The 26,750-nt window shown below is 42.5% G+C and overlaps 1 protein-coding gene and 1 long non-coding RNA gene across 3 annotated transcripts in view; one reads left to right on the forward strand and one right to left on the reverse strand.

The window, feature by feature from the left end:
* LOC143267245 (disks large homolog 5-like) overlaps positions 1-26,750 on the forward strand; it is a 164,193-nt gene that overhangs the window by 13,696 nt on the left and 123,747 nt on the right. The window lies entirely within an intron of this gene.
* On the reverse strand, positions 715-26,151 carry LOC143267251 (uncharacterized). Of its 2 annotated transcripts, XR_013042198.1 has the most exons (10): positions 24,947-26,151; positions 23,079-23,246; positions 22,406-22,474; positions 22,241-22,292; positions 22,041-22,145; positions 21,460-21,555; positions 14,975-15,103; positions 14,149-14,316; positions 3,058-3,208; positions 715-1,916 (listed from the first exon to the last, which is right to left on the reverse strand). It is a non-coding gene; the product is annotated as an uncharacterized LOC143267251 (long non-coding RNA). The 2 variants fall into 2 exon arrangements; XR_013042199.1 differs by lacking the exons at positions 21,460-21,555; positions 24,947-26,151 and having other exon boundaries at positions 716-1,916; positions 22,041-22,292; positions 23,079-24,590.

Raw genomic sequence — 26,750 nt, forward strand, 5'->3', positions numbered from 1 at the left:
TGCAGTTGGTGAGGGGCAGGTCCAGTTCTCACTATCGCCGAACCTGGCTGCAACAGGGTCATGGATCCAGACATGCCCCTCAGTTACAGCCCTGGCCCTGATGTCATTATGGTCCTAGCGGGCAACACAGGCTTCTAAAACACATATGTCCCCTTGGGGGGCATATCCCTTTGACAACAATATGGTCACATGTAGTAGCCCAGACTGCAGGTGGCTGGCAAGCCCTCACTCTTAGAGGATGCATGGGTATCAACCCAGACTCCCACAGCTGTGTCATGGTCATGGACAAGACATGGCCCTTAGCAGCAGACCAGGCAGGGACATAATCATGGCTCCAGGTGGCAAGCAGGCCATGGATTTCTTTCATATTCCTTTAGTAAATGTTTTCATTTCCTGAGAGGCTTTACAGCAATACAGTTGCATTTCTCATGAATGTGGTGCACATGATCACATCCTGAAATGGGTATACAGAATGCTATAGCTAGGGTAGATAAATATATGACCACAAGGATACAGTATGGGTAGTTTTTCCATTGTGCAATGGGAATCCACGGAGTTTACAACACCATCCACATCCACAGCCCTGTGTAGCCCTGGCTGCCTGAGAACCCACTCTGTAGCTCAAGCTGAGCACACAAGAGTTCTGATGTTACAGGAGGTTCTGGGGCTACTAGAGTGAGACAACACATGAACAAAGAAAATGGTTCTAAGACAGAAGAGTTCAAAATCACTTTATTATTAATAAAAATATAGCAATATTACTAAACAGGGGCTTAAAGGGAGCAGTCAATAAACAGTGAAAGACCTTAACAAAATACCCAAATAACAAACAAACAAAAGGAAGAACAAATGAATAATATAACCTCAATATATAACATAGAAAACAAAATAAATAAGGTCAGAAACATTCTCTTGCTGCACATTTAGCAAAACAGACCCACAGCCTGTGGCTGGCCTTGAAAACATGGTAAGGAGGCAGTCAGTGATTGTAAAAAGCCTTTTCAAAGCTAGTATAGCCATGCCTCCGTCAGGATTTGTAGGTCAAGCTTCACTGAGACTAAGGATGAGACATTTTCTAGAGCAAAATTTGTGCTCCTTGGGAAGCATTTGAAAAATTTTCATCCCCTGCTGATCCTGTAATGTCTTGGTCTCTATTTGATTCTTTCAGATACTTCTGTGCTTGCTGGAGACCCAATAAATCCATGGGCAGCATCTGAGAACCCATGAACATAAAAGATGACTTAGATGTCTTCTGTAAAACCTTTCACAGGACCAGTCACTTCAGGGCAGGCTGTGAACCTGAAGAATAACCACTCATTTTACATATGGAGGAAAAAATGTCTACCACAGGGAATGATGGACTGTGGAGATCTCTTTGGTGCATTATCTTCACCAACACTTGTGCATAACATGGTGTCAGCTCTAACACTCAACTGGAGAATGAAATATGATGCTTTTGGATGAGTTCCGTCTGGAAAAACTTGATATCAACAATCTTTCTGGACACATTTCACACCACAAAGAGAGGGCTGAGGACTCAGTCAGCTTGCCAAAGCCATAGATTTTAAACTGTCTGGAAATGTCTTGTTCACTCCATCTCTTCCTCCATGTTGTACTACCCTTCACAGGGGCCACTTGCTGTTGAATATCAGGGCTCTCAGTAATTATTGGCTCAGGTTTTCTGTATCTCAAGCTCATTTTTGATGCTTTCTTTCCTTTAGGAGTACTAAGATAACAGACCCAAAGATCTGATTGTGGGTGGATCACCTGGAAGACAGCTGGTATTTTCCTCACTGGTGAGTTCACAGCTCTAAAGGAGTGTCTTCTGAAGAGGAGGCCTTGATCGGAGAGTATAGAATGTCATGGGTTCAAGATATCTGTGGCTTCTTTGGCCTCCTCAGTTCTCCCAAGATCTGCTATATCAGAAGGAAAGGCAAACAGAACCAGAAAAAGCGTGTCTGAGTCACAGGGCAGAAAAAACATCAAGGCTTATTCACACTGGAAGCCAAGGTCAAGAACCCCCAGTCTCACACCAATGCCATGTTTGCTGGGTTTGGGATGCAATGGTGGCTCACTTGCCTGTGAGACTTAGTGCTCCTGCTGCAGCAGCTCTGTCTGCAGGAGGCTCTAATCCTGGGCTGTGACCTGTTCAAACTCAGATGGGAGTTTTCTGACTTAGAGGAGGAAGGCTGTTAGGGAACAGGCCTGGTGGGAACCTATGTCAGTTATTTGAGCCTGAACCAGCTCTAGTTTGCTGGACAATACAGCATGACCTTTCAGGTGAGATCATTCCCTGCATTCCCCAAGAGAGAAGGACCACAGTGCACCTGGACCTTTATTTTTTCTCAGCTTTTGAGCTAAGAAATACACTGTGCTGGTCAAGAAAATACAGCACATTTCTCCAGTTGTCTAGATACATTTTTTAGGGAAAATTATAACAGTGTAGCAATGTCTGAGAAACAGTTCAGGACAGATAGGCATGGCCTTGACTATATACCAGGTGATTGTGAGCAACCTGGGAAACTGAATGTAGACCATCTAGGGGATCCTAAAAATTAAAAGCAGTGAAGGATCTGATTATTCCTTCAGTATAGAAACCTGCCACAATTCAATTTCTAAACTTCTTATAACAGAAAAATCTTTTCAAAGGAAACAGATTCACATTGCAGAGAACCTGTAATCTTTAGGAGTGTGCTGCATGCATATCTGTGCAAAAGTTTGAGCTTCTCTCTAAAGGTGATGTTCTGGAAGGAAAATAAAGTGGCAGGAATACACACTGTACTGCACAACTAACCTTCCTACTACTAGGCTGAGGACTGCCATAGGATATTCATGGTGAGACACAAGGGACACTGAGAAGATAGCAGAGAGCTCAGATGGGAATAAGGGGTAGATACTCCCCAGAAACACTAAGGATCAAACATAGTGTTTCCTGGAGAAGTTCTTGTTGACCGGGCAAGAATAATATCCTGAAGTGGTCTTTCCCTGGTTGTGGCTGGGAGCTATTCACATGGTGGGAATCCCAAAAGGACAGAGATCCAGGGACAGGTGACATACATGGTTCTAACCACTCCTCCCAGCCTGGGCTCCGTCTTATCTCAGAAACATTGAAGTGATGTTGCAGCTTTTCTGCCAAGTCCCCTTGATGGGTGACCAGCTCCTTCTGCTTCAGCAGGTCCTTCAGTCTTTCACCCAGGCTCCTTTGCTCCTGTTCATTGGAAGATTGTGTGCTCAGTGGAGGCTTGCTCACTCACATGTACACACAGAAATTCATGAACACACACAAGTACATGTGTGCACACATACAAACACACTGTAATGCAGTAACAGGTTTAGCTTCACAGTTAATACTAACATAAGGAGCAACCACCAGGGATACTAATGAAAAGAAGGTAAACCTGTTGGAAGAGAGAAGAACAGAGAGGGCAGGAGAGATAGGCAGTTCAGTCATTGAAGTGTCTATCCTGCAACCTAATGCAGAGACAGGTGGCCCTCAGGGGTCCTTGCTCCTTAACTAACTCTGCTGAAGAAGTTCCCCAGGCTGTGCAGTATAGGAATGTTCCCCAGCAAAGGACTACTGGATGGTCGTGGACTACCACACTGGTCTTGTTCACTGTTTCCCAGTTGCCCCCAAAGTAAGCAACTTCCTTCAAAAGGGCTCCGTTTACCACAGGTTGCCTCAATCTGGACCCAAAGCAAAGAGCTCACGAAACTAGAAAATCTCCATAACCAGGATCCAAAAGAATCAGTTCCTTCCTGTGAGATGTTTGTGCTAGGGAATTATTTGAGTAACAAATGGCTGACTAAGTCAGTAACAAATTATTTTTTGTATTACTTTATGCTGAACAATATTCCATGGAAGAGCTCAACCACAGTGTACTATTCCACTCAGTGAATGATGGGCATCAGGAGGCTGCTCCCTGGAGTGCTGACAAAACCTTGAAGTACCCTAGCTATGTTGGGACCTGCGGACATCTACTTCATGTTCTAGAATCACTGGGTCACCTGGGGATTGCAATTCAACACTGAAGACTTGTGTGTAGCTTCTCACTGTGCTGTACCATTTTACACTACCAGCAATGTCTGAGGGTCCTCATTTCTCCAAACCCTCCATGAGGCTGATTTTAACTCAGAGGAATCAACTTTGAAGAAAAGCAGTTACTGAATGGTATAGACACAGCACATGGGAAGTCCTGTACCCTCAGGAGCCTAAGTGGGGTGCACTGAGACAGCCCCATTCTCACACCACAGCATGGCTAGGGGACTTCTGCTGGACTGAGATGCAGCTGGAAGCACACTGCAAGTCAGAATCTCTCAAGAACTAACATCCAGCCCAAGCTCCAAGGGCAAGGTTAACTGAGCCATGGTTAGGGAAAGGGGAAAAGCAAGTGGTAGCAGGAAATGTGGATGAGGACAAAACAGGATACAGAGAAGACACAGCAAGCCACCTGACCATTGAGTGTGCAGTCACCATTCACCCAGAACAGACAAGGACATAAACCCTCAGCCAGCCTATCCTGCCTCTCAGACACCTTGATTTGCCACAGTGACCTCCTCCTAAACTTCATGTACCACATTACTTTGGTTTGCTTCCAGGATTTCTGGGCAGATAAATATTTTTTGCCTCTAAAAATACCTGAAAACCATTGAGGTACAGTGGTTTTTGTCTCTTTGTTCTTGTGAGCTAGGCGGACATGTGGAAATTTGGGCAGCAGCATACAATATTTGATGGATGCCAAGTGTGGGGGCTGTACTTTTTCAACAAAGTTGGTTACATCATCATTAAAGATGAGTAACTGAATGTAGGGAGCCGCCATTCAAAGATGGTGCTGGCTTCCTGGTAGCCTAGCTGTAAACAACTCCATATTTGGCTATGATGCACGAGTATGGTAAGTGACCTTATGTCCTCAGCCTATCCCGTGGCTCCCCATGCTAGCATTCTGGCGGGACCCAATCACAGTACGGCACGTTTGCCTGATTCCCTATATAAGCAGCTGCAATTTAGTTCTCGAAGCCGCACCTCACCTCCAGCTCTCCCTTAACCAAGAGGCGCTCCAATAAAGTGTGATCTGAGAAGAATCCTCTCGTGGTGGTCATTCTTCCTTGCTGGCCGAGGAGCGCGCCGCAACTGGCTCCCCGTCGGGGAAACAACTGGTGCCGAAACCCGGGAAGGTAACTTCGGACACCAGGTGAGGGGTCGAAGAGGATTCAGAACTCAACACACGGAGCGGTGACGTCGGTAACGGTGACGTCGGTAGTAAGTTCACCAGGAACGGCTACGACGTCGGTAAGTTCTCTAGGTATGCTGATTACTATAAGGGGATTAATCCGCAGCCCTTCGCTCAGACATGGTAAACGGGTATCGGTAATGCGGGCGATACCGCCACAAATGGAGGTCCCACCGAGATAAATGGAGGTCCTACCGAGATCTGAGAAAGGAGGACCAGCTGACGGACACTCTGGGAAGGCCGGACGGCATTTGGTAAGAGTGAATTGAAATGGGTGCAATTAGCTCACAGTCAGTTAATTGGACTGTTGAAGCAGGAAGGCACCAAAGTTAAGTAAGGGCAGACAGCATATCCTATTGAAGTTTAGATTTATTTTACAGGTGGAGGTTGTCATTTTATCAGGAGAAACACCTGGGCGCGGCTAGCGTCCGCGTTTCCAGTCTTTGAAGATCCACAAACAAACAACAGATATCATGAACCTGTGCCTTATATCTGGTAGAGGCTGCAGGAAAGATATTTGGAGATGTAGAAACAGCTATGCCTCTGGTTTAACAATTAGTATATGAGCAAAGCACTAAAGAATGTAGAAGAGCCATTACCCCGTGGAAAGGAAAGGGATTAGAAGCTTGGCTAAAAGCCTCTCGGGAAATTGGGGGACCACTAAGGTAATACTGGCCTAGCGGCAGCAGTCCTTGCAACCACATGAGCTGCACGAATGGATGCTAGCTGCTCTGAAGTAGCTCCTTTAATTATGCTCCAAGGAGGGAATTATGGTGTTCACACATTACTTGTTATTCTAATCATTCTCAGAGAGGTTATGGGGAATCCTTGTGCTGGCTGGGGGCCAGGTGCTAGGCATCACCTTTGCAGTGGAGGTTCAAACTGCTGCAGCTGGTCCCTGTCTCCAGAGATGCAGGCTTGGCCATTTCAGCGTCTTCAGGTGGAAGGAGTTAATGGCTCCAAACCATCCTTCATACCTCTACTTCCCTAAATGCACAGTTGAAAGGTGGCCTTATGGTGCTTAACCAGTGCATTGACTTGGTATAAGAACAAGTTGACATCCTTTGGCATCTGGCCCAGTTGGGCTATGAGTGGAGAATGCCTGGTTTGTATGTCACTAGTGTGCAATTCCAGAATGGTTCTCGAGCAGCAAACTTGTCTAAACAGTTGTGTGGTGGTATTGTGTTCCCCAAAATGTTGTGTACCCTAATAAATTTATCTGGGGTCAGAGAACAGACAGCCACTAGATACAAAGGCTAGAAAATGGTGGCACTCACACCTTTAATCCTAACATTCCAGAGATAGAAATCCCTCTGGATCTCTGTGAGTTCAAGGCCACATTGGAAATAGCCAAGCATGGTGACACACACCTTTAATCCCAGAAAGCCAGCCTTTAATCCCAGGGAGTGGTGGTAGAAAACAAAGATATATAAGGTGTGAGGACCAGAAACTAGAGGCATTTGGCTGGTTCAGCATTTTGGCTGGTTAAGCATTCAGGCTTTTGAGCAGTAATTCAGCTGAGACCCATTCCGGATGAGGACTCAGAGGCTTCCAGTCTGAGGAAACAGGACCAGCTGAGGAACTGGTGAGGTGAGATAGCTGTGGCTTGTTCTGTCTCTCTGATCTACCAGCATGGACCCCAATAACTCGCCTCAGGTTTGATTTTATTAATAAGAACTTTTAAGATTCCTGCTACACAGTTGTTCAGTTATCTTATAGGAAATTGGTCCGGAGAATTTGAAGAGACCTTGGAGAAACAGAGTGGCGATGGTGACCATCAACTCCACACGAGTGGATATCAGCATGGCAGAGAGACTGTCCTCCTGGATTGCTTCTACCTTTTCCCTGTTTAGAATGGGTGGGGGTAGGGTATATTTTTGGCATGCTGCCTTGGAGGATGCGTGTTTTGTCTGTGGTTGGTCTGCTGTTTGCGAGCACGTACAAAAAAGGACAAGGTCATTATCACTCAAGCATTAGCCACTTTGGAGTGTGGCTCCTCCCCCCAGATCTGGCTTTACCTAATATCCACACAGCCTTTGCACCCCCAGGACTGGTTAGTCCATTGCACTCGGGAAGGTATGTGGACAGCTTTCACATACTTGCATTGAGCACAGGATGTCAGGCTCGTGCACTGCACTTGAAGTGTAGGACATTTTCCTTCCTTCAAGGAGAGCAAGTCTGACTGCATATGGAGTCACATAGCCTTTGCACCCTTAGGACTGGTTAGTCCATTGCACACGGGAAGGTGTGTAGACAATTGTTACATGCATAGCCTTTGCACCCCAGGGACTGGTTGGTCCATTGCACTCGGGAAGGTATGCAGGCAATTATGCACAGTTAACTCATCCTCGATCGGTCAACACATCATGAGGTGGGGACCTGATCGGATGAAATACTTCTGCTGCAGAAATCAGACCTATACTCTCTCCTGCTGCTTAATTAATAAAGAGGGGGGAGATGTAGGGAGCCGCCATTCAAAGATGGCGCTGGCTTCCTGGTAGCCTAGCTGTAAACAACTCCATATTTGGCTATGATGCACGAGTATGGTAATTGGCCTTATGTCCTCAGCCTATCCCGTGGCTCCCCGTGCTAGCATTCTGGCGGGACCCAATCACAGTACGGCACGTTTGCCTGATTCCCTATATAAGCAGCTGCAATTTAGTTCTCGGAGCCGCCCCTCACCTCCCGCTCTCCCTTAACCAAGAGGCGCTCCAATAAAGTGTGATCTGAGAAGAATCCTCGCGTGGTGGTCGTTCTTCCTTGCTGGCCGAGGAGCGCGCCGCAAGTGAACATACAAATATGTAGAAATAAAAACAGAATCCTAGCCCCTCTCAGTCACCAACCTCCCAGTCACCCCTGCCTCCATGATCTGCAACAAGGGCCTGAGATGGAGACCTGAGATAGAGACTTCTGAGTTTCCACCAGGCAAGATCAAATGTGTGAGCCTTCAGGATTCTACAGCTGCCAGGCCTGAACTGAAGTGAGAGGAGAGAGAGAGAGATTCTCCCCTGACAGGGCCAGGCAGCAACCTGCAGAGGTAGACAGGCACAGCAGGGCGACAAGCAAAGACAGGTAGACCTGCAGCAGCAGCTGGCAGAGGTAGACTGGCCTGGCAGAGGCAGGTAGGCCTGGTGCGGAGGTAGGCAGGCCCAGCAGGCGATGGCCTAAACCCAGTTGCAATAAAGACCAGAAACAGAGCTATTACGGGCTGAAGAGCTAGTGAAAACAAGCTTTTAATCAAGAGCTTGGAACAGGGATGCCTCTAACTCCAACACCCAGAGAAGAAGCTATTTCCGTGAGATGGAACCAGAATGAATCTGTACACTCCATCTGAGGACAACCCAGGGCCCAACTGCTGATCCTGCGAAACCCAACAACTTGGAGGTGTTGGTGAGACTACCCCGCTCAGCTGAAATCCATCTGGGAGAGGATTCAGATCCCTAAAGTTTGAAGTCTGAAGAAACAAGATCAGCTGAGGAGTTGATGGATGAACAAAACGTGACCTGGGAACACAGAAGAAGGTGCTACCCAGCCACCAAACCAGATCACCAGAATCACAAATATATACTTCACCAACTGAGGTCAGCTGCTCCTGAAGAAACAGCCCAATAGCACCAATTTAACCAAGAACTCCTATTAAACCAAGACTAAAAATTAGAACAAGAGAAGCACTCTCAGACACAGACACCACCTGCACCGAGCAGAGGAAGAGATGAGTAGACGCCAGAGCAAAAATACGGGCAACAACATAAAGACCTATATGGCAACATCAGAACCTAGTGATTCTACACCTGCAAGACCTGAACATACCAAGAGAGAAGAAACAGAAGAAATCAATCCTAAAAATGACTATAAGAAGATGATAGAAGCCCTTAAAGAAGAAATAAAAAATTCCCTTAAGGAGGAAATAAAAATTTCCCTTAAAGAGGAAATGAAAAGCTCCATTAAAGAGGAAATAAAAACCTCCCTTAAAGAGGAAATGAAAAACTTCATTAAAGAGGATATAAAAACTTCCCTTACAAAGGAAATGAAAAACTCCATTAAAGAGGAAATAAAAAAAACTCCCTTAAAGAAATGGAAGAAAAAACAAACAAAAAATGGGAAGAAATCAAAGAAAGCCAAGAAAAAGCAATTAAACAAATGAAAAAAACATTCCAAGATCTGAAAAAAGAATTTGAGACAATAAAGAAAACACATGCTGAGGGAATGCTGGAAATAGAAATCCTGACTAAATGAACAGGAACTACAGAAACAAGCATAACCAACCGATTGCAAGAGATGGAACAGAGAATCTCTGACACTGAAGACACAATAGAGAAAATAGACTCATCAGTCAAAGAAAACACTAAAGACAAAAAAGTCGTAAAACAAAACGTCCAGGAATTTTGGGACACCATGAAAAGACCAAACCTAAAAATAATAGGGATAGTAGAAGGAGAAGGAGACCAACTCAAAGGCAAAGAAAATATATTCAACAAAATCATAGAAGAAAACTTTCCTAACCTAAAGAAAGAAATACCTATAAAGATATAAGAACCTTACAGAACACCGAATAGGCTGGATAAAAAAAAAAACAAAAAAACTCCCCTCTCCACATAATAATCAAAACACTAAACACACAGAACAAAGAAAAAATATTAAGAGCCGCAAAGGAAAAAGACCAAGTAACACATAAAGATAAACCCATCAGACCAACACCAGACTTCAGAATAGAGACAATGAAAGCTAGAAGATCATGGACAAATCTTATGCAGACACTAAGAGAACACGGATGCCAACCCAGACCATTATACCCAGCAAAACTCTCAATCACCATAGGCAGAATAAACAAAATATTCCAGGATAAAACCAGATTTAATCAATACCTGTCCACAAACCCAGCCCTACAGAAACACTAGAAGGGAAAATCCAACCCAAAGAAGCTAAACACAGCCATGAAAAATCAAGCAATAGATAATCCCACAACAACATACAACAAAGAAGGACAACACAACACAACCACAAAAATTAACAGGAATTAACAATCACTGGTCATTAATATCCATCAATATCAATGGTCTCAACTCACCTATAAAAAGACACAGGCTAACAGAATGGATAAGAAAACAGGACCCATCTATCTGTTGCATACAAGAAAAATACCTTAACTTCAAAGACAGATACTACCTCTGAGTAAAGGGCTGGGAAAGGCTTTCCAAGCAAAGGGACCTAAGAAACAAGCTGGTGTAGCTATCCTAATATCTAATTAAATAGACTTCAAACTAAAATCAATCCAAAGATATCAGGATGGACATTACATATTTATCACGGGCAAAATCCACCAAGATGAAGTCTCAAATCTAAACATTTATGCTCCAAATACAAAAGCACCCACATTCATAAAAGAAACACTACTAAAGTTTAAAATGCACATCAAACCCCACACATTAATAGTGGGAGATTTTAACACACCACTCTCATTAAAAGATAGATCTACCAGACTGAAACTTAACAAAGAAATAAAGGACTAACAGATGTTATGACTCAAATGGATTTAATAGATATCTACAAAACATTCCATCCTAACATAAAAGAATATGCCTTCTTCTCAGCACCCCATGGAACCTTCTCAAAATTGACCACATGCTTGGACACAAAACAAATCTCAACAGATACAAAAAAATTGGAATAACCTCATGTATCTTATCAGACTACCATGCCTTAAAGTTAGACCTCAACAACAACAAAAATTATAGAAAACCCACAAACTCATGGAAACTGAATAATGCCCACCTGAAACATCAATGGGTCAAGGAAAAAATAAAGAAAGAAATTAAAGATTTCCTAGAATTCAATGAAAATGAAAGTACAACATACCCAAACTTATGAGACACTATGAAAGCAGTGCTAAGAGCAAAATTCATAGCTCAAAATGCACACATAAAGAAGATGGAGCAATCCCATACCAGTGAATTAACAGCACAACTGAAAGCTCTAGAACAAAAGGAAACAAACTCACCGAGGAGAAATAAATGCCAGGAAATAATCAAATTGAGAACTGAAATCAATGAAATAGAAAACAAGAGAACAATACAAAAAATCATGAAACAGAGTTGGTTCTTTGAAAAAATCAACAAGATAGACAAACCCCTAGCCAAATTAACCAAAAGGCAAAGAGAGAGCACCCAAATTAACAAAATAAGAAATGAAAAGGGAGACATAACAACAGACAATGAGAAAATCCAGAGAATCATCAGATCATACTTCAAAAACATGTACTCCACAAAAATGGAAAACCAGGAAGAAATGGAGAATTTTCTGGATAAATACCACATACCAAAATTAAATCAAGAGCAGATAAACTATTTAACTACACCAATAACCCCTAAAGAAATAGAGACAGTCATCAAAAGTCTCCCAAACAAAAAAAGGTCAGGACCAGATGGTTTCAGTGCAAAATTCTACCAGACTTTCAAAGAAGAACTAATACCAATACTCTTCAAAGTGTTCCACACAATATAAACAGAAGGAACACTACCAAACTCTTTTTAGGAGGCTCCAATTACCCTGATACCCAAACCACACAAAGATGCAACAAAGGAAGAGAACTACAGACCAATCTCCCTCATGAACATTGATTCAAAAATACTCAACAAAATATTAGTAACCTGAATCCAAAAATATATCAAAACAATTATCCATCACGACCAAGTAGGATTCATCCCAGGGATGCAAGGATGATTCAACAAACAAAAATCAGTCAATGTAATACATAATATAAACAAACTGAAAGAAAAAAACACATGATCATCTCCTTAGATGCTGAAAAAAGCCTTTGACAAAATCCAACACAACTTCATGATAAAGGTCTTTAAAAAAATCAGGAATACAAGGAACATTTCTAAACATAATAAAGGCAATTTATAGCAAGCCAACAGCAAATATCAAATTAAATGGAGAGAAACTCAAAGCGATACCACTAAATTCAGGAACAAGACAAGGCTATCCACTCTCCCCATATTTATTCAATATAGTACTAGAAGTTCTAGCTAGAGCAATAAGACAACAAAAGGAGATCAAAGGGATACAAATTGGCAAGGAAGAAGTCAAACTTTCACTATTTGCAGATGATATGATAGTATACATAAGTGACCCCAAAAACTCTACCAGGGAACTCCTACAGCTGATAAACTCCTTCAGTAAAGTGGCAGGATACAAGATCAACTCCAGTAGCCCTCCTATACACAAATGATAAAAGGGCTGAGAAAGAAGTCAGAGAAACATCACCCTTTACAATAGCCACAAATAATATAAAATACCTTGGGATAACACTAACTAAACAAGTGAAAGACCTTTTTGATAAGAACTTTAAATCTCTAAAGAAAGAAATTGAAGAAGATATCAGAAAATGGAAGGTTCTCCCATGCTTATGGATAGGTAGGATTAACATAGTAAAAATGGCAATCTTACCAAAAGAAATCTACAGATTCAATGCAATCCCCATCCAAATCCCAACACAATTCTTCACAGACTTGGAAAGAAAAATACTCCACTTCATATGGAAAAACAAAATACCCAGGATAGCTAAAAGAATCCTATATGATAAAGCAACCTTTGGAGGCATCACCATCCCTGACCTCAAACTCTACTATAGAGCTATAGTAATAAAAACAGCTGGGTATCAGTATAAATATGGTACCAATGGTATCGAATTGCAGACCCTAACATTAATCCATGCACATATGAACACCTGGTTTTTGACAATGGAGCCAAAACTATACAATGGAAAAAAGGAAGTATCTTCAACAAATGGTGCTGGCATAACTGGATCTTAATATGTAAAAGATTACAAATAGAACCCTATCTGTCACCATGCACAAAACTCAAGTCCAAGTGGATCAAAGACATGAACATAAATCCAGTTACACTAAACTTAATAGAAAAGAAAATAGGAAGCACTCTTGGACCTATAAGCACTTATACTCATAAACACACACAAATACTTATCCCTATACATACAGGAAACCTGGACACACACACATACATATACATTCATCCAAACATGATCACATACACACAGAAAGGAACACTACTGTGCAAGCAATAGACATTATTCACACAAACACACACAGAGGAGAAGTTCACACACACATACACACAGACATGCACAGAAAAGCAAAACACACACACACACACACACACACACAAATATGTGCTGAATCTAGAATGGTCAGTGAGAAGACTGCTGTAACTTTTCTGATGTAAGGTAAGGTCGTGGGTCCTCTATGCTGTCTACAAGGCTCTCAGAGCCAGCAATGCACTGCTACCTGCACTTACTTTTCCTTGAACGAAATTTATCCATCACAAAACCCTCTGACCCCACAGGTTCCAAGTTCACCCATCACAGTCTCTTAACTAAACTCATCCTGGCTCCTCCACAGTTGACCTTGATAACCCAAGAGAAAGAAAGTGACCCATGGCCAACACCAGGAAGTTTTCAACAGATGACAGTACATATGATTTGAATTCAGGCCAATGTCAGTCAGAATGAGGCCAGTGATATCACCTGCAGTGCTTTTCAGGAACCCAGCACTCTGCACAACTATGAGAGGGAATCTGTTCTGAGACACAGCCATGCACATGATATAGTCAGCAACACAATGTCAGCAAGGCCTCTGATCACAATGACATGTAGGTGTGTGATATGTGACTTACCCTGCTCTCTCAAAGTACTGCAGTTTCTAGCAGAGCAGGAGGGTTTACTTGCCAATTATCCAGATTCTTGCAAGAGGCTAACTCTCCAGAAAGACTCAGGAATGATCACAGAAATCAACACTTGGTGGTTATGTAGGTGGGAGTCTGAATGAGTGTAGATGGTAAATGAGTGTCTCTTTGTTTATGGTTGCACAGGTGGGCACCTGCCATCGCTGTCTCAGCCTACCTGCAGCTGCTCAGCAGAAGGGTCACAGATCATCTCATGGGCCTCCATCAGTAGCCTCTTCAACTCCTCCTAGGACTCTTTCAGTTCAATCTGCTCCTTCTACAGCAGTCTGTTCTTGAGTCTCAACACATGTACATTCTCCTTCAGCTGAGTCCAATCTTGGAGGATCTGGCCATGGAGGTAAATGAAAATCCACCAAAACATGGTGAGTCCCAGCCAGGCTCCATTTGCCCTTCCTACGTTCAAGTACCACCAGTGCTGAAAAGTCCCAGATTCACAGACAGCCCACAAATAGCCAAGTCAGCATCACTTAGATACAGGTCAAATCCAGAGAGTAACCAAATTCCAGAAAGATTCATAGTACTTCTGAAAACCCAGATGCCAAAAGGGATCCAGTGCCTCTGAGAACAGCCTGCAGTCCACACCTGTTCTTAACTGTCCATGATATTGGAAAAGTAGCAGCAGATAGAGGGAAAACCCTCTCAAAAGGAGGTAAAAAGCCCCAACCGGAATCAGTTCTGTCTATAGCTACCATGGAAACCAGCTCTGTGAAGCCCTTGGCAGATCTCCAGAGGTACTAGGATACCTGACATTCTCTTCATGGTGTAAACCCTTTTTCTGTCAAGGGTATCCCAAGGATGACAGGACAGCTCTTGGAGGGACACAGCATCTTTTCACACTTAGCAAAACTAAGACCAAGTGGCACAAGGCCAAGGAACACATGTCAGACTGCTTGCTAAGAGGCAGACAGGCAAGAACCAGAGCCCTTACTTTGGGTGAAAGAGAAAGATGAATCAGTCCCTCCCATGATAAATCAGGCACATACCTGTAGGATACATTCTCCTCAATCAGCTGTTTGACCTTGTTCACACTGTCACTGACCTCCATGGGCATTTTCGGCAAGTCCAACATCACTTGCTTATGCTCCTTTTTCAGCATCTCAAAAGAATTCAGCCTGTGGTAGGGCATGGCCCCAGGAGAAAAGGACCCCATGAACACAGGCCACAAGGATCATATGGAATCAGGCTATGCTCTGGACTCCTCAGTGTCATGGAAGCCACAGCCTGGCACTTATACACTGGGACCTCCTGGTGCTTATTAAACTTCCTATCATTGTCTTCAGGCAAGAAGAAGAAGGTTGTTCAAGAGAGTTATCCAGAGCTGCATGAGCACCCTCAGTGGACTTGGAGCTATAGATGATCTAAGCAGATCCCAGGAGTCTGTGCCGCATATCTGGTGCCACCAGAAATCTATAGTGACATTTTTCTTGTCTTTACCACAGGGATTCTCATGTCTGGCTGCCTATTGCTACTCAGAGGACCAGAGCATACATTGAGTAGTTCCAGGGAGGAGTGCCAACTTCAGGAAGGCTTTATAAACTTTATAAAGGTTTCGAAAGTTCCACAAAAGTGAAAACAGTGTCCAAGATGTGAGCTTCTCAAAGTGAAGCTCCCTTGAACTCAATGTATCTTCCCCAGGTCCATTGATTTCTCCATTCTTACCAGTGAGACCTAGGGTCAGTTTCCTTCTGCCTTGCTCTGGTATCACCACAAAATCCATTCTCTCTCCCAAGTAGATGCCTAAGTCTTCACAACATGTTTATAGGCAAACTGTATAGGCATTAAACAAACATCCTAAAGGCACTTGGTGTTGATACAAAACTATTGACATCACAGGGGATTCCAAGACCTCTGCTCTCCAGGATACAATAGAATTGCCAGAGAAGGGACTCCTGATGTCACACGGAACTGCCTTTGCCTCCTGACTCATAAATTCTCCCTGAACTAACCAGAAGCTGAGATTTCTTTTCCAGGAGTCTCTGCTGTGACACACGTGAAGCCATTCAGTACCTCCTCCTTCTAAAGCTGGGAAATTTTCTGTTTCCTTAGAATCTTTTCACTATTTTTCCCATGGAGAGTTGAACACTCACTTTATAAGCACTGCCCAAGAATGGCACTTCCTCTCCTTAACATCCATACTCAATAATATGAGAAATAAAGCATGCCAAGGAATTAGATTAGGATGAGGTGGAGGAGGAGGGTTGAGTTCTCTGAAATGAGCAAGCACCTGAGGAATGCTTAGGTTAAGGGAAAGTGACTACTGAGAATTTGTAAGTGAGCTGAGAGTGTTGTGATACCCAAACTGTTCTAGAATGTCCTTTCTATGTGCCTGGTGTATTATCAGGCCTCTAGAGTAACAGAAGTTATAAAAATTAATCTTTATATTAAAAGGGGATTTGTTTGAATGGCTTACAGCCTGTGCCTTAGCTAATCTGACAATGGCTGGAAATGAATGGGAAGTTCAAGAATCCAGTAGTTTCTCAGTCCTAAACACTGGATGTCTCAGTTGTCTCTGATATTATGCTGTAACCTAAAAGTAATAGGCTCTAATGTCAGTGAAGAAATGGATGTGCTAACAAGGTGAGAGCAAGCAGAGGAAGAGTAGAAGCCTCCTTCTTCCGTGTCCTTCTATAGGCTTCCAGCAAAAAGAATGGTTCAAATTACATCTAGATTAAAGATCTGAATTAATGGTGTGACTTCATTCCTCAACGTTCCACAATAAAGTAGTTCTTCCTACTTTAAGCAGAAATAGACCACAGGTGTTCCCTCTATTTTGGGGTTATATTATTCCCAGATGTCATCATGTTGACAACTAAAAATAGCCATCAAAATCTTAATTCTATCTACTAACATTCTTGAGCAAATGGCTCCATCAGAGATTGAAAGGAAGGAGTGGTAATAATCATCAGGTACATGGGAATCAGCTGGAGATCTCATGGTCATGATGACTCTCAGTGGCTGTGTTATGGCCATGCATGGCTAAAATAGGATGAAATACCAGTCTGTGGTTTCTTGAGTAAGAGGAGAACAGCTAGAAACCCAGTACTTTAAGAATCTGGTCTTTCTGTATAATTGAAGATTAAGAATTCAAATAATTATTTTTTGTTTGATAGTAACTGTGGTAAAAAAAAAAGTGTCCACAGGTAAAAAAATGGTTGCTCTTTAAAGAAAAAGAGAAAGGCCTAAAACAACAGCACATTGGACCTGTAATACAGAGGATGGTGTCTCGGGTCATGTGAATATTGACTTCAACACCTCCAGACCATGTGTTGCTTACTCCATACATCCTATGATATGGAAAAAAAAATCCTGCTTCCTAAATCAGAAGGACTGGGATGACGACTGTGTGGTCTTCATTGTCATCAGCAGCTAGATGACTCCTATTGATTTCAAAGAAAAAAGGATTCATTTAGATTTGAAATTTCCCTGGGGTCATACAAGTGGGATTTCAGATAACAGCACGAATATACAAATTCTATTCCTGAGATGACACCTGTAGTTGGTAGCTGTTCCAGCTTTGATCTGGAAGTACCACCCTCACTGAGGCTTTGGAAACTGTCACAGCTAAAAGGCAGAGTGAGAGAGGACACATGAAGACCCCAGATCCAGATGGGCTGGCTCTCTTGGTTCCTGGACCCTGAATGCTGGAGGTAGACCAAGCAGAGTTCTCCCAAGTACACAGCCAGACTATGCTACACCTTTCCCAGACCCTGTAACTTATCCCTTCACTTGTAAATTACCCCAGAAAATAAACTTCACTTTTAACTACATGGTTTGCCTTAATATTTTAAACAATGGACATCATTGACACCACCATGATGAACATTGGCACTGCAGTGTGTGTCACCAAGAAAACTGGCACTGGACAACATGCCTGGTGCTGCTTCAGAAACATGTAACATATATAATTCTGAAAATGGGATGGAGCCTTCCCCAAACCATCAAGCAGAATGGACTCCTCTGTTTCTTTAGAATATAATCTCTGGCATGCAGATGACTAACTCAGGCTTGTATTGGGACCTAGCCTCTGTAGTAAGGGGCAGGACCTGTGAAGGAACTTTTCCACCATAACACTTCAGGTAAGGTCAAACCTGCTGGCAGCCAACAGCTACTCCAAATGTCCCTGCCACAGTATCAAAAACCATGGCTAGGCATGTGTGTCCATCCCTAATGCAGTCCCCTGACTCTGGAAGGCATAAGCTAGCCCAGCCATGTAGATTTGAAGAACAGTGTCAGCTCATATCTGATGTGATGCAGGTAAGTCCGGTTGTGCCTAGAACTTAGCAGCACCAAGTCCTGATCACTCTTCCCCAGGACCAAAGCATCTGAATGTCTGAGGTTGTGGTAGATGGCCAGGTGAGTTTCCCTCCCTTCTTATTGGTGTCAGATTCCCATGGAAACTATAGGAATCCACTAAGATGAAGAGCAGCAACACCCTACCCAGAGAGGAACAGCTCGTTAGTCCATCTGTTCCTCCTGACCCTCTGCCATTCTGAATGAAATGAAGGTGTTCCCAGAAAGGCAGCTGCAGGCTGAATAATTCATGGCTCTCCTAAACTCACCATCAGAGACTCTTGAATCTAGGTCTGTTCTTAAGAAGCCCTGAAAAGCAGAATAGCCCCAATGTTTACCAGAAGCTCCCAGATGCTGAGCCCCATACTGTCCCAGCTTAAATTTGCCTCCTCCATGAAGCTCCCAATCCCCTGCTCAGAACTTACTGTGCCTTCTCCAAAACCATTTATTTCTCCAGGCTTAACACTAAGACCAAATGCCAGCTTCCTTCTGCCTTCCTCTGGTCACTCCATGTTCTCTATTCTCTCTCCCAAGCAGCCAGTTCAATCTTGCAAACGTGTCTATGGGCACTGAACGAATACCCCACAGGCGTGTGGTGTTGTTACATCACTGGTAACATCACAGAGAGTATCAAGGGCTCTACAGGACAAGATAGAATTTCAGAGAAAGGACTACTAGGGTCACCTCCACAGCCCTCACCTTCCTACTAACTAGTTCTTCTGCAATGCACAAAAAGCCATATTGACCTTCTCAGGAGCCTTTCCAGAAACATGGAAACAACTTCAGTACATTGTCTTTACAAAGTCAGCGATCTCTCTCTCTCTCTCTCTCTCTCTGCTTCATTAGAATATTTTTACTACTTCAAATATAAGAATTTGAAGTCTCTATTCCAAACACATCTGGTGAAATGGCTCATCACTTCTTCAGATCTCTAATTAATGCATGAGAAATAAAGGTTTCTAGGGTATTAGGTCAGGATGGTGGGGAGGAAACATCAGTCCCCAGATGTAAACAAGCACATTGTGGAGAATCCCCAAGCCCATTATAGTATGCAGATGTGGTGGAAGATTGTGGGTGTCCTGTCAGAACAAAGATAAGTCCCATAATCAATGAGGAGAATTACCCCAAATCATTAGCAGAATACATTCTAGCCCTCATAAAATACCAAAAGGTGATCAACTAGTGACATGTCTGCCTGGGGATTCTAAGAACCAGAGTACCCCAGGGAGCCCTCAGACATAAGAGCAAACACTCCCACAAGTGTAAGGCTCCATTCCTGCACTGGGGTTTGAGGAAAGATGAATGGCTAGTGAGAGGCTACACACAGATATGCAAAGGTATTTACAGAAAATCAAATGTGTCATAGTCATGGGGATAGTATGTAGTGTGTCACTACTGTGGAACTTCACCTAGTGCTATATGAAAGCTAAATTCCTTGACTGGAGAAACCTGTGACAAAGTGCATGCCCTTAGGAAAGGTGACACAGCCAGCTTAAATTATAACATCCATTGGATCATGAGAGAGGCAGGCAAAGGGCACAAGAAGACGGATTATTAGGGGTCCTTTACCATAGACCTTTCCCAGAGCCCCACTTCACACTTTTCAATTTACTGACAGTCCTGAAATGAAGAACTAGCACCATGTTTGTTCTGGATTGAAAATTCACCAGAAGTCTGGACTGTGGCTTCAGAAGATTACTTGGTGGATCCCAGAACAAATGAGTGTTGTGAGGAAAACTGTCCTTTCAGATGTTATATCACACTGACAAGTCATGCTAGACAAGGTGAGCTATCTCAGTAATGCCCAATTCTAGAAGTCAAAGCACAGCACCGTCCCTCTACACTACCACATCTCAATTAATTCTTACACACTGAAGGATACACAGAAAGCGACAGACAGAAGAGACTTTGCCCAGGCAGGTTCTGAAAGCCCAGACTTGAGTCTCCCCCATGTGGATGTCAGTTTCCCATCTCTCTATAGGGAGTGGATATCTTAGAAGTCAGTCATTTATCTCTGTTTCCCTGCACAAGGGGACTCAGTGCACAGCCTCTTAAGGCTTACTCACGCTGTAAAGGATGCTCCTTGGCTGCAGAGCCATCAGCCATGTGCTTTCAGATGCATGGTGGTAATTGCTACTGTTATAATCACTTGGGTAGTGTTGGGATGCCCAAGTCACTCGCTCTATGCTTTAGAGTCTCATGTTAATGGAAAAGCCATGCAGGGACAAAACATAGTCACCAGATTCACAAAGCCATCCTCACTGACAGTCCAGAACTCCCACAGCTGGCAAGAAGTTGACAGTCTCACTCCAGGTCCACTGAATCTAACTGCTGTCAGGCTGAACTGGAGACCTGTGTGCCATCAACAGCTCGTTATTCAGAAACCTCAAGGGTCAATGGGAGACAGCAGCACTTGGGGGATCCTGCCCTGCTAGTGGCTATGATATCATGTATGAGAACCTCAGGGTTTTCCAGGGTACTCTCCTTTCCCTATTATCACTGGCACATAACTAAAGGACTCCAGTGGCAGTGAAATCTAGTCATGGTACAGAAATCTCATTAATTTCTCTGTGCCTACATCCCAAAAGTTCCCAGTTCTTTAGTCCTAGCCCTGGAAAGCTGAAGCCCACCGCATCCAGAAAACTCCCCAGCCCCTTCCCAAAACTCACTGCCTCTTCCCAGGACCATTTTCTCCATGTTTTCCAGGGAGACCCAGGACCAGATTCCTTCTGCCTCACTCTGGTCTCTCCATGCTGTCCATTCTCTCTCCTAAACAGACCTCTGTGTCTGGATAACATGTCTGGAGGCCAAGCTTGTGGTCACAGAACAAATGACTTCAAGGCAGTCAGTGTTGCTACAACACTAGTGACATCACTGGGGATTCCAAGAGCTGTCCAGGATACAAGAGAATGCCCAGCAAATGGTCTGCTGATGTCATGGGGCACAGCCTTTGCCTCTTTGCTAATTAATTCTCCATGAACTGACCAGAAGCTGTGGTTTCTTTTTCAGGAGTCTCTCCTGTGACACAGGGGAAGTCATTCAGCACCCCCTCCTTCCAAAGCTATAGATTTCTCTCTGCTTCATAAGATTTTTTTTTCAGTAATTCACCCATGGGGAGTTGAAAACTCACTTTATTAACACTGCCTAAAATTGGCACTTACCCTCCTGATATACATACCCAATAATATGAAAAATAAAGCATGTCAAGGAATTCGGTCATGATCATCGAGGAGGAGGGTTGAGTTCTCTGAAGTGAGCAAGCACCTGGGGAAAACTATGGTTTAGGTGACTATTGGGAATCTGTAAGTGAGCTCAGACTGTTATGAGACCCTAACTACTCTAGAATGTCCTCTCTACAAGCCTGGTGTCTTAGTCAGCATGCTCCAGAGGTAATACAATGATTCTCTATGGAAAGGGTATTTGTTAGAATTGCTTACAGGCCGTGCTCTATCTAATCCAACAATATCTGGCTGTGACTGGAAAGCCCAATAATGCAGTAGATGCTCACTCCACAACCATGGATGTCTCAGCTGGTCTGCAGTATATGCTGGAATCTTAAAGAAGTAGGCTTTAATGCCAGTCAAGGAATGGTTGGGCTAATAAGGCCAGTCAAGGAATGGTTGTGCTAACAAGTTAAGAGCAAGCAGTGATATGTAATATGACTCTTAAAAGGTCTTATTAATAAAAACAAATCTGGAGCCAGGTATTGGGGGTGACCACTGGAAGATCAAAGAAGCAGAACAAGCCACAGCCACTCACCTTGCCAGTTCCTCAGCTGATCCTGTTTCCTCAGACTGGATGTCTCTCAGCCCTCATCCAGAATGAATCTGCCCCATTGAAAGGAAAACATGCAATCTTGAATCTCTGGAAGTAGTTTAAGGAGCATTTTGAGTTTTTCTTAAAATGTAGAATCATTGTAGCCCATCAGAAATTAAAGAGAAAAAAGAATGACCACACACTTTGCAGTCTGGCTCACATTTGACATGCTTTTCTACTTCCAGCTTTATAAACCTGCAAGAAAAAAATGGTTGCTGAATTGACCAGATCTACTGTGACATTGAGTATAAAGACATGTAGCAATAATGGGGAAATCATCTCAGTGCCTTCATAGGGCACGAACTTGCCTTAAATCTTCCTCAACCAGAAAAGGTTTCATTAGTGTTTGATATAATTGGAATGCCAAAGGGGATCACCTGTATAAATGGAAAATATATTTTACCATTTTTTATATAACTCTGCATGTTATGAAGAGGCCATCTCTTAGTACTGAAATGGTCTAAAGTACATGAACATGTCTTGTTGAATGACAGTCCTAAGTTGTACAGTCATTTTTCAATGTAAAATGATAGGAATGTCTCTAAGGCTTTACTGGATGGTGGATGAATGGGCAGTCACTTAGTGTGTATGTAGGTACAGTTGGAGCACCCTGTGTGGAGTCTGTATTACTTTGAATGAAGTAGGATTTGAATGTAACAAGGTAAGTCAGTTATGGTTAACATACTTTGTGGAATCAGTTGACTACAAATTGTGACTCTTCTCAAGGTATTGTTAATATTTGGTGGTTTTCCCCCACTGAAATTTTCTTTTAAGAAGTTATCCAAATGATAAATCAGCATACCAAAATATCACTAATTGAAATGTAGATAGTGAATATATATGTAAATCTAGTAAACCAAAATGGCAGTGGTTTACTCACTTTGTAAACATATCATGACACTGATATAAAAGTAACCATATTTCTGCAGTTCAACACATTTAAGCCCAGACCAATACAAGATTTAGAGTAGCAAGGTTTACCTGGCATAGGCAGCGTGTAAAGTGTAAACTGATGGACCAAGACAGATACTGTCAGTTCTTCTCCACTGAACTCTAACAAGGCATCAAATGTTTGTCTTCATTAAGGAATACAGCAAGACAGACCAAGTTGACAGAGACACAGGATGATTGTAAGGATGGTTCCTAGCTCTGGGTAAAGAGAAAGTTCACTTGTATTGGTGGAACAGCTGGTCCTGGATTTTCTCTGTCAATTATTTTCTACTTACAGAAATCACAACTTTATCTTTTCAAGAAATTATGTCTAGATATAGATTTCTTTGTTTTTGAAATATCCTTTTCTTATATAGCCCTAAGTAGTCTGGAATTTGCTGTGTAGTATAGGTTGTCCTTGAACTCTCAAATTGCGACCTGCCTCTGCCTTGCTAGTGCTAATATTAAAGGCATGGACCTCCACACAGGAGTTGAGGAAAATATTTCTTGATTGACTTCGATGTTTCTGTTTTCCAACTGGTGTATGGAATGGTGAAGTAACTAGAGGTCTGTACTGTGGTCTCTCCTGTCTAAATACTAGAGGGAGATGCAAAAAGTGTTATAAATATAGGGGTTTCATTTTTGTTGTCTTATGATAAATTGCATAATGAAGAAGAAATAATGACTCGGAGAACTATAAAAATGTATCTAAGGTTGACAAATCTCCCATCAAATTCACGTGTCCATGGTGGTTTAAGTTCATCTCTAACTAGGACCTTTGAGATCAGTCACCACGACCACTTTAAGTACTTTTAACAAGTATATACACTTCTATGTGTTTATTTTAGGAATAATCTGTCTTATATTTTTGTTTTTATAACCATTTTAGACTATATTATTTAGGCAAGTTTTGTAATTGTTTTAAACTTTAGGTAGCATATAAAATGAGCAAATTTGGTATTTGATGCCAAAATAGGATCCTGAATTCTGACGTTGACTGAGTTGTGAAGACTGACAAAAATCTAGAGACATTATGTAAGAGCAGAGGAGACGGTTCATCTATCAAGTAGCATTGAGTCAGTTTGTAAAACTCCCACTTGATTTTACTGTTATGCATGCTTGTGTGTGAATGATTTTCCTGTATGTATGCCTGTGCACCCTGTGCAAGCCTAGTATTCACAGAGAACAGAAGAAAAACTGGATCCCCTAGGACTGGAGTTTTAGACAGATTTGAGCCCCTGCTGGGGGTCAGGAACCGAATTCAAGGAATCTTAAACACCAAGTGATCTCTCTAAGACCTGAGAACACACCTCTTCAATTTAGCAGGTAGAATGGGCCTTTGAGTAACCTATGTGAGTCAGCCTTGTGGAAATTTTATCAACTGTTTTGTGACATAAATGGATGGGTAGCACCATTTCAGAGCTTTGAATGAATTCTTGAGGCTTTGTTCACAATATTCCTACTCAAAGTAGACTATCTTGCTGGAGCAGGCCATTACTCTACATCTCACAGGTTTCACTGTCATAGAAAAGGATTGAGAAACCAGAAGACATCTGCAGAATCCATACTTGCAGCTCAGCAGCTGGTGGCACACTTTGTTCATGCATTTTGAGTTCACCTTCACTCATGCTATCCCAGGATCCCAATGGGCAATTGTGAAAGGCTATGGGAAAGGATTAATGGATTTGAGATTTATGAAACCATGGGTCTTTCACTCAAGTAGAAATGAAGCAGAGGTTAAAAAATGTTAGTGGTTTCTAATGATAAAATTGAAAGGAATACACAGATATTTGTGGATGAACATGGAGACCATGGCATTGACAAGTGATAAAATGAATGACAGTGTAACATTCCCTTTTTATGAAAAATAACACATCTCAAATTGTCCTTAAAGGCTCAAGAAGAGAATAAGTACTGACTCCAGGAACCAGAGGACACTCTAGAGAACTCTGGTCACAGAAACACTTCAACTGTTGCTTCTGACTCTGTTTCCACTTCCATATCTGTTGCTGTTGATCCTGCTTCTGCTGTTTCTGCTTCTCATGCTTCTGCTTCCTCTCCAGAGGCTCCAGGCTCTGCTGAGGCTGCTTCTGCTGCATGCCTTTACAGCTGTTGTTACTACTGCTGTAGCACAAGGTAAATGAACCCACTCTACAAATACAAAATGGGCATACTCACAGCTAGGATTCTGTTATTAAGGAGAAAGGAGAAAAGAATAAGTAAGACTGTGACATGTGTTGAAAATAGATAATCATGTTTGATGTACAAAACAAATTCTCTTTTGGGCTAACATTCATGATGAACATATTTTCTTGTGATGGGTTTATACTCAAGGGCATAGTCAGGCATTTCTCAGTATCACAATCATTTATACAGTTGGATCCCATTTCTACTTACATGGAAAGCAGTGTTATACAAATACAATCATCACAGCTGGCAAATGTGAGGGAAGCCCATTGCCTTGGCCTGTTGTTAGAGAAATTCATCCACACAGAAGTCAGACTGCTGTTCCTCACCAAGAACCCACTTGCCTCCAGTTCCACTCACAGTACCTGCCAGTGTCTCCTGACACAGATAGATCTGGCTGCTGTTTCATCTCTGACTTGAACTTGGAGTTTTCTGTCCCTGACCCTGCAGGAAAGTAACACTGAACACTCCAGCATCTTCCTGCTCCTGAATCTTTTTTGTCTGGCTTTTCTTTTTTTTAATGCCTTTTTCTAAAGACATTCTTTTATTCCTTTACATGCCAACCATAGATCCCTGTCTCATCCCTCCTTCTGCTTCTCCCCCAGGTTTACCCTCGATCCACCCTCCTCCAAAAGTGTCAGAGCTCCTCCCATGGGGAGTAAGCAGAGCCTGGCACATTCAGTTGAGGAAGTACTAAGTCCCTCCCCCTGTCTGGACAAGAGCTCCCATCCTGCCCCAGACTTCCCGTCTAGATAAGAGCTTCCATCCTGCCCCGAAATTCCCATTTGGACAAGAGAGCTCCCATCTGGACAAGAGAGAGAGACTTCCTGAATCTGTCAGCTCTGTCTGAACCAAGTGTGCTGATAAGACCAAAAACGTACCACAAGGAGATGGGCAGACATCAAGGCAGAAGTACACACAACAAAATGAAGAGCAATACAGCAACACCAGAACCTATCCTGCCTCCAACATGTAGACCTGAACATCAAAAATTGGAAGAAGCAGAATAAAACAGCCTTATGAATAACATCATAAAGAAGGTAGAGGCTTGTGTAGAGGAAAAGACAAAAAATGGGAAGAATGCTATAAACAACTACAGTTTCCATTTTTAGTATAACTCTATCCTTCATGTGCAAATATATACATGATGTGAGTTAAAAGTAACCTATTACTGAGCAATGTCTACTAAAAACTAATGGAATATAATAAGTTTTGACTGTTGAGCTGTACAGTCAGGGGAAGGTACTAACCATTTTGAGGAGTGTGAAGAATTTGTGTATAAAATATATGGTCCTTGTCTTTTTAAAGAACAATCTGTAAAATCACTAAGAGCAAACTCTCCAGGACTTTTAGATATAATTTTGGGTCATACTCATTGATCATTTTCAGAAACTCTAAAAAGCTGATGTACTAGGTAGTGATTATCTATAGATCCCATGTAACATGCTAATGCAATCTGCCAGTGGTCATCAATTTAAATAAACTAAGCTGCATATTATCTACTGGCAGTAATTTCTGTAGGCTCCATACTGGGAA

Source organism: Peromyscus maniculatus, chromosome 9 (assembly GCF_049852395.1).
Source record: "Peromyscus maniculatus bairdii isolate BWxNUB_F1_BW_parent chromosome 9, HU_Pman_BW_mat_3.1, whole genome shotgun sequence".
NCBI classification, from domain to species: Eukaryota; Metazoa; Chordata; class Mammalia; order Rodentia; family Cricetidae; genus Peromyscus; species Peromyscus maniculatus.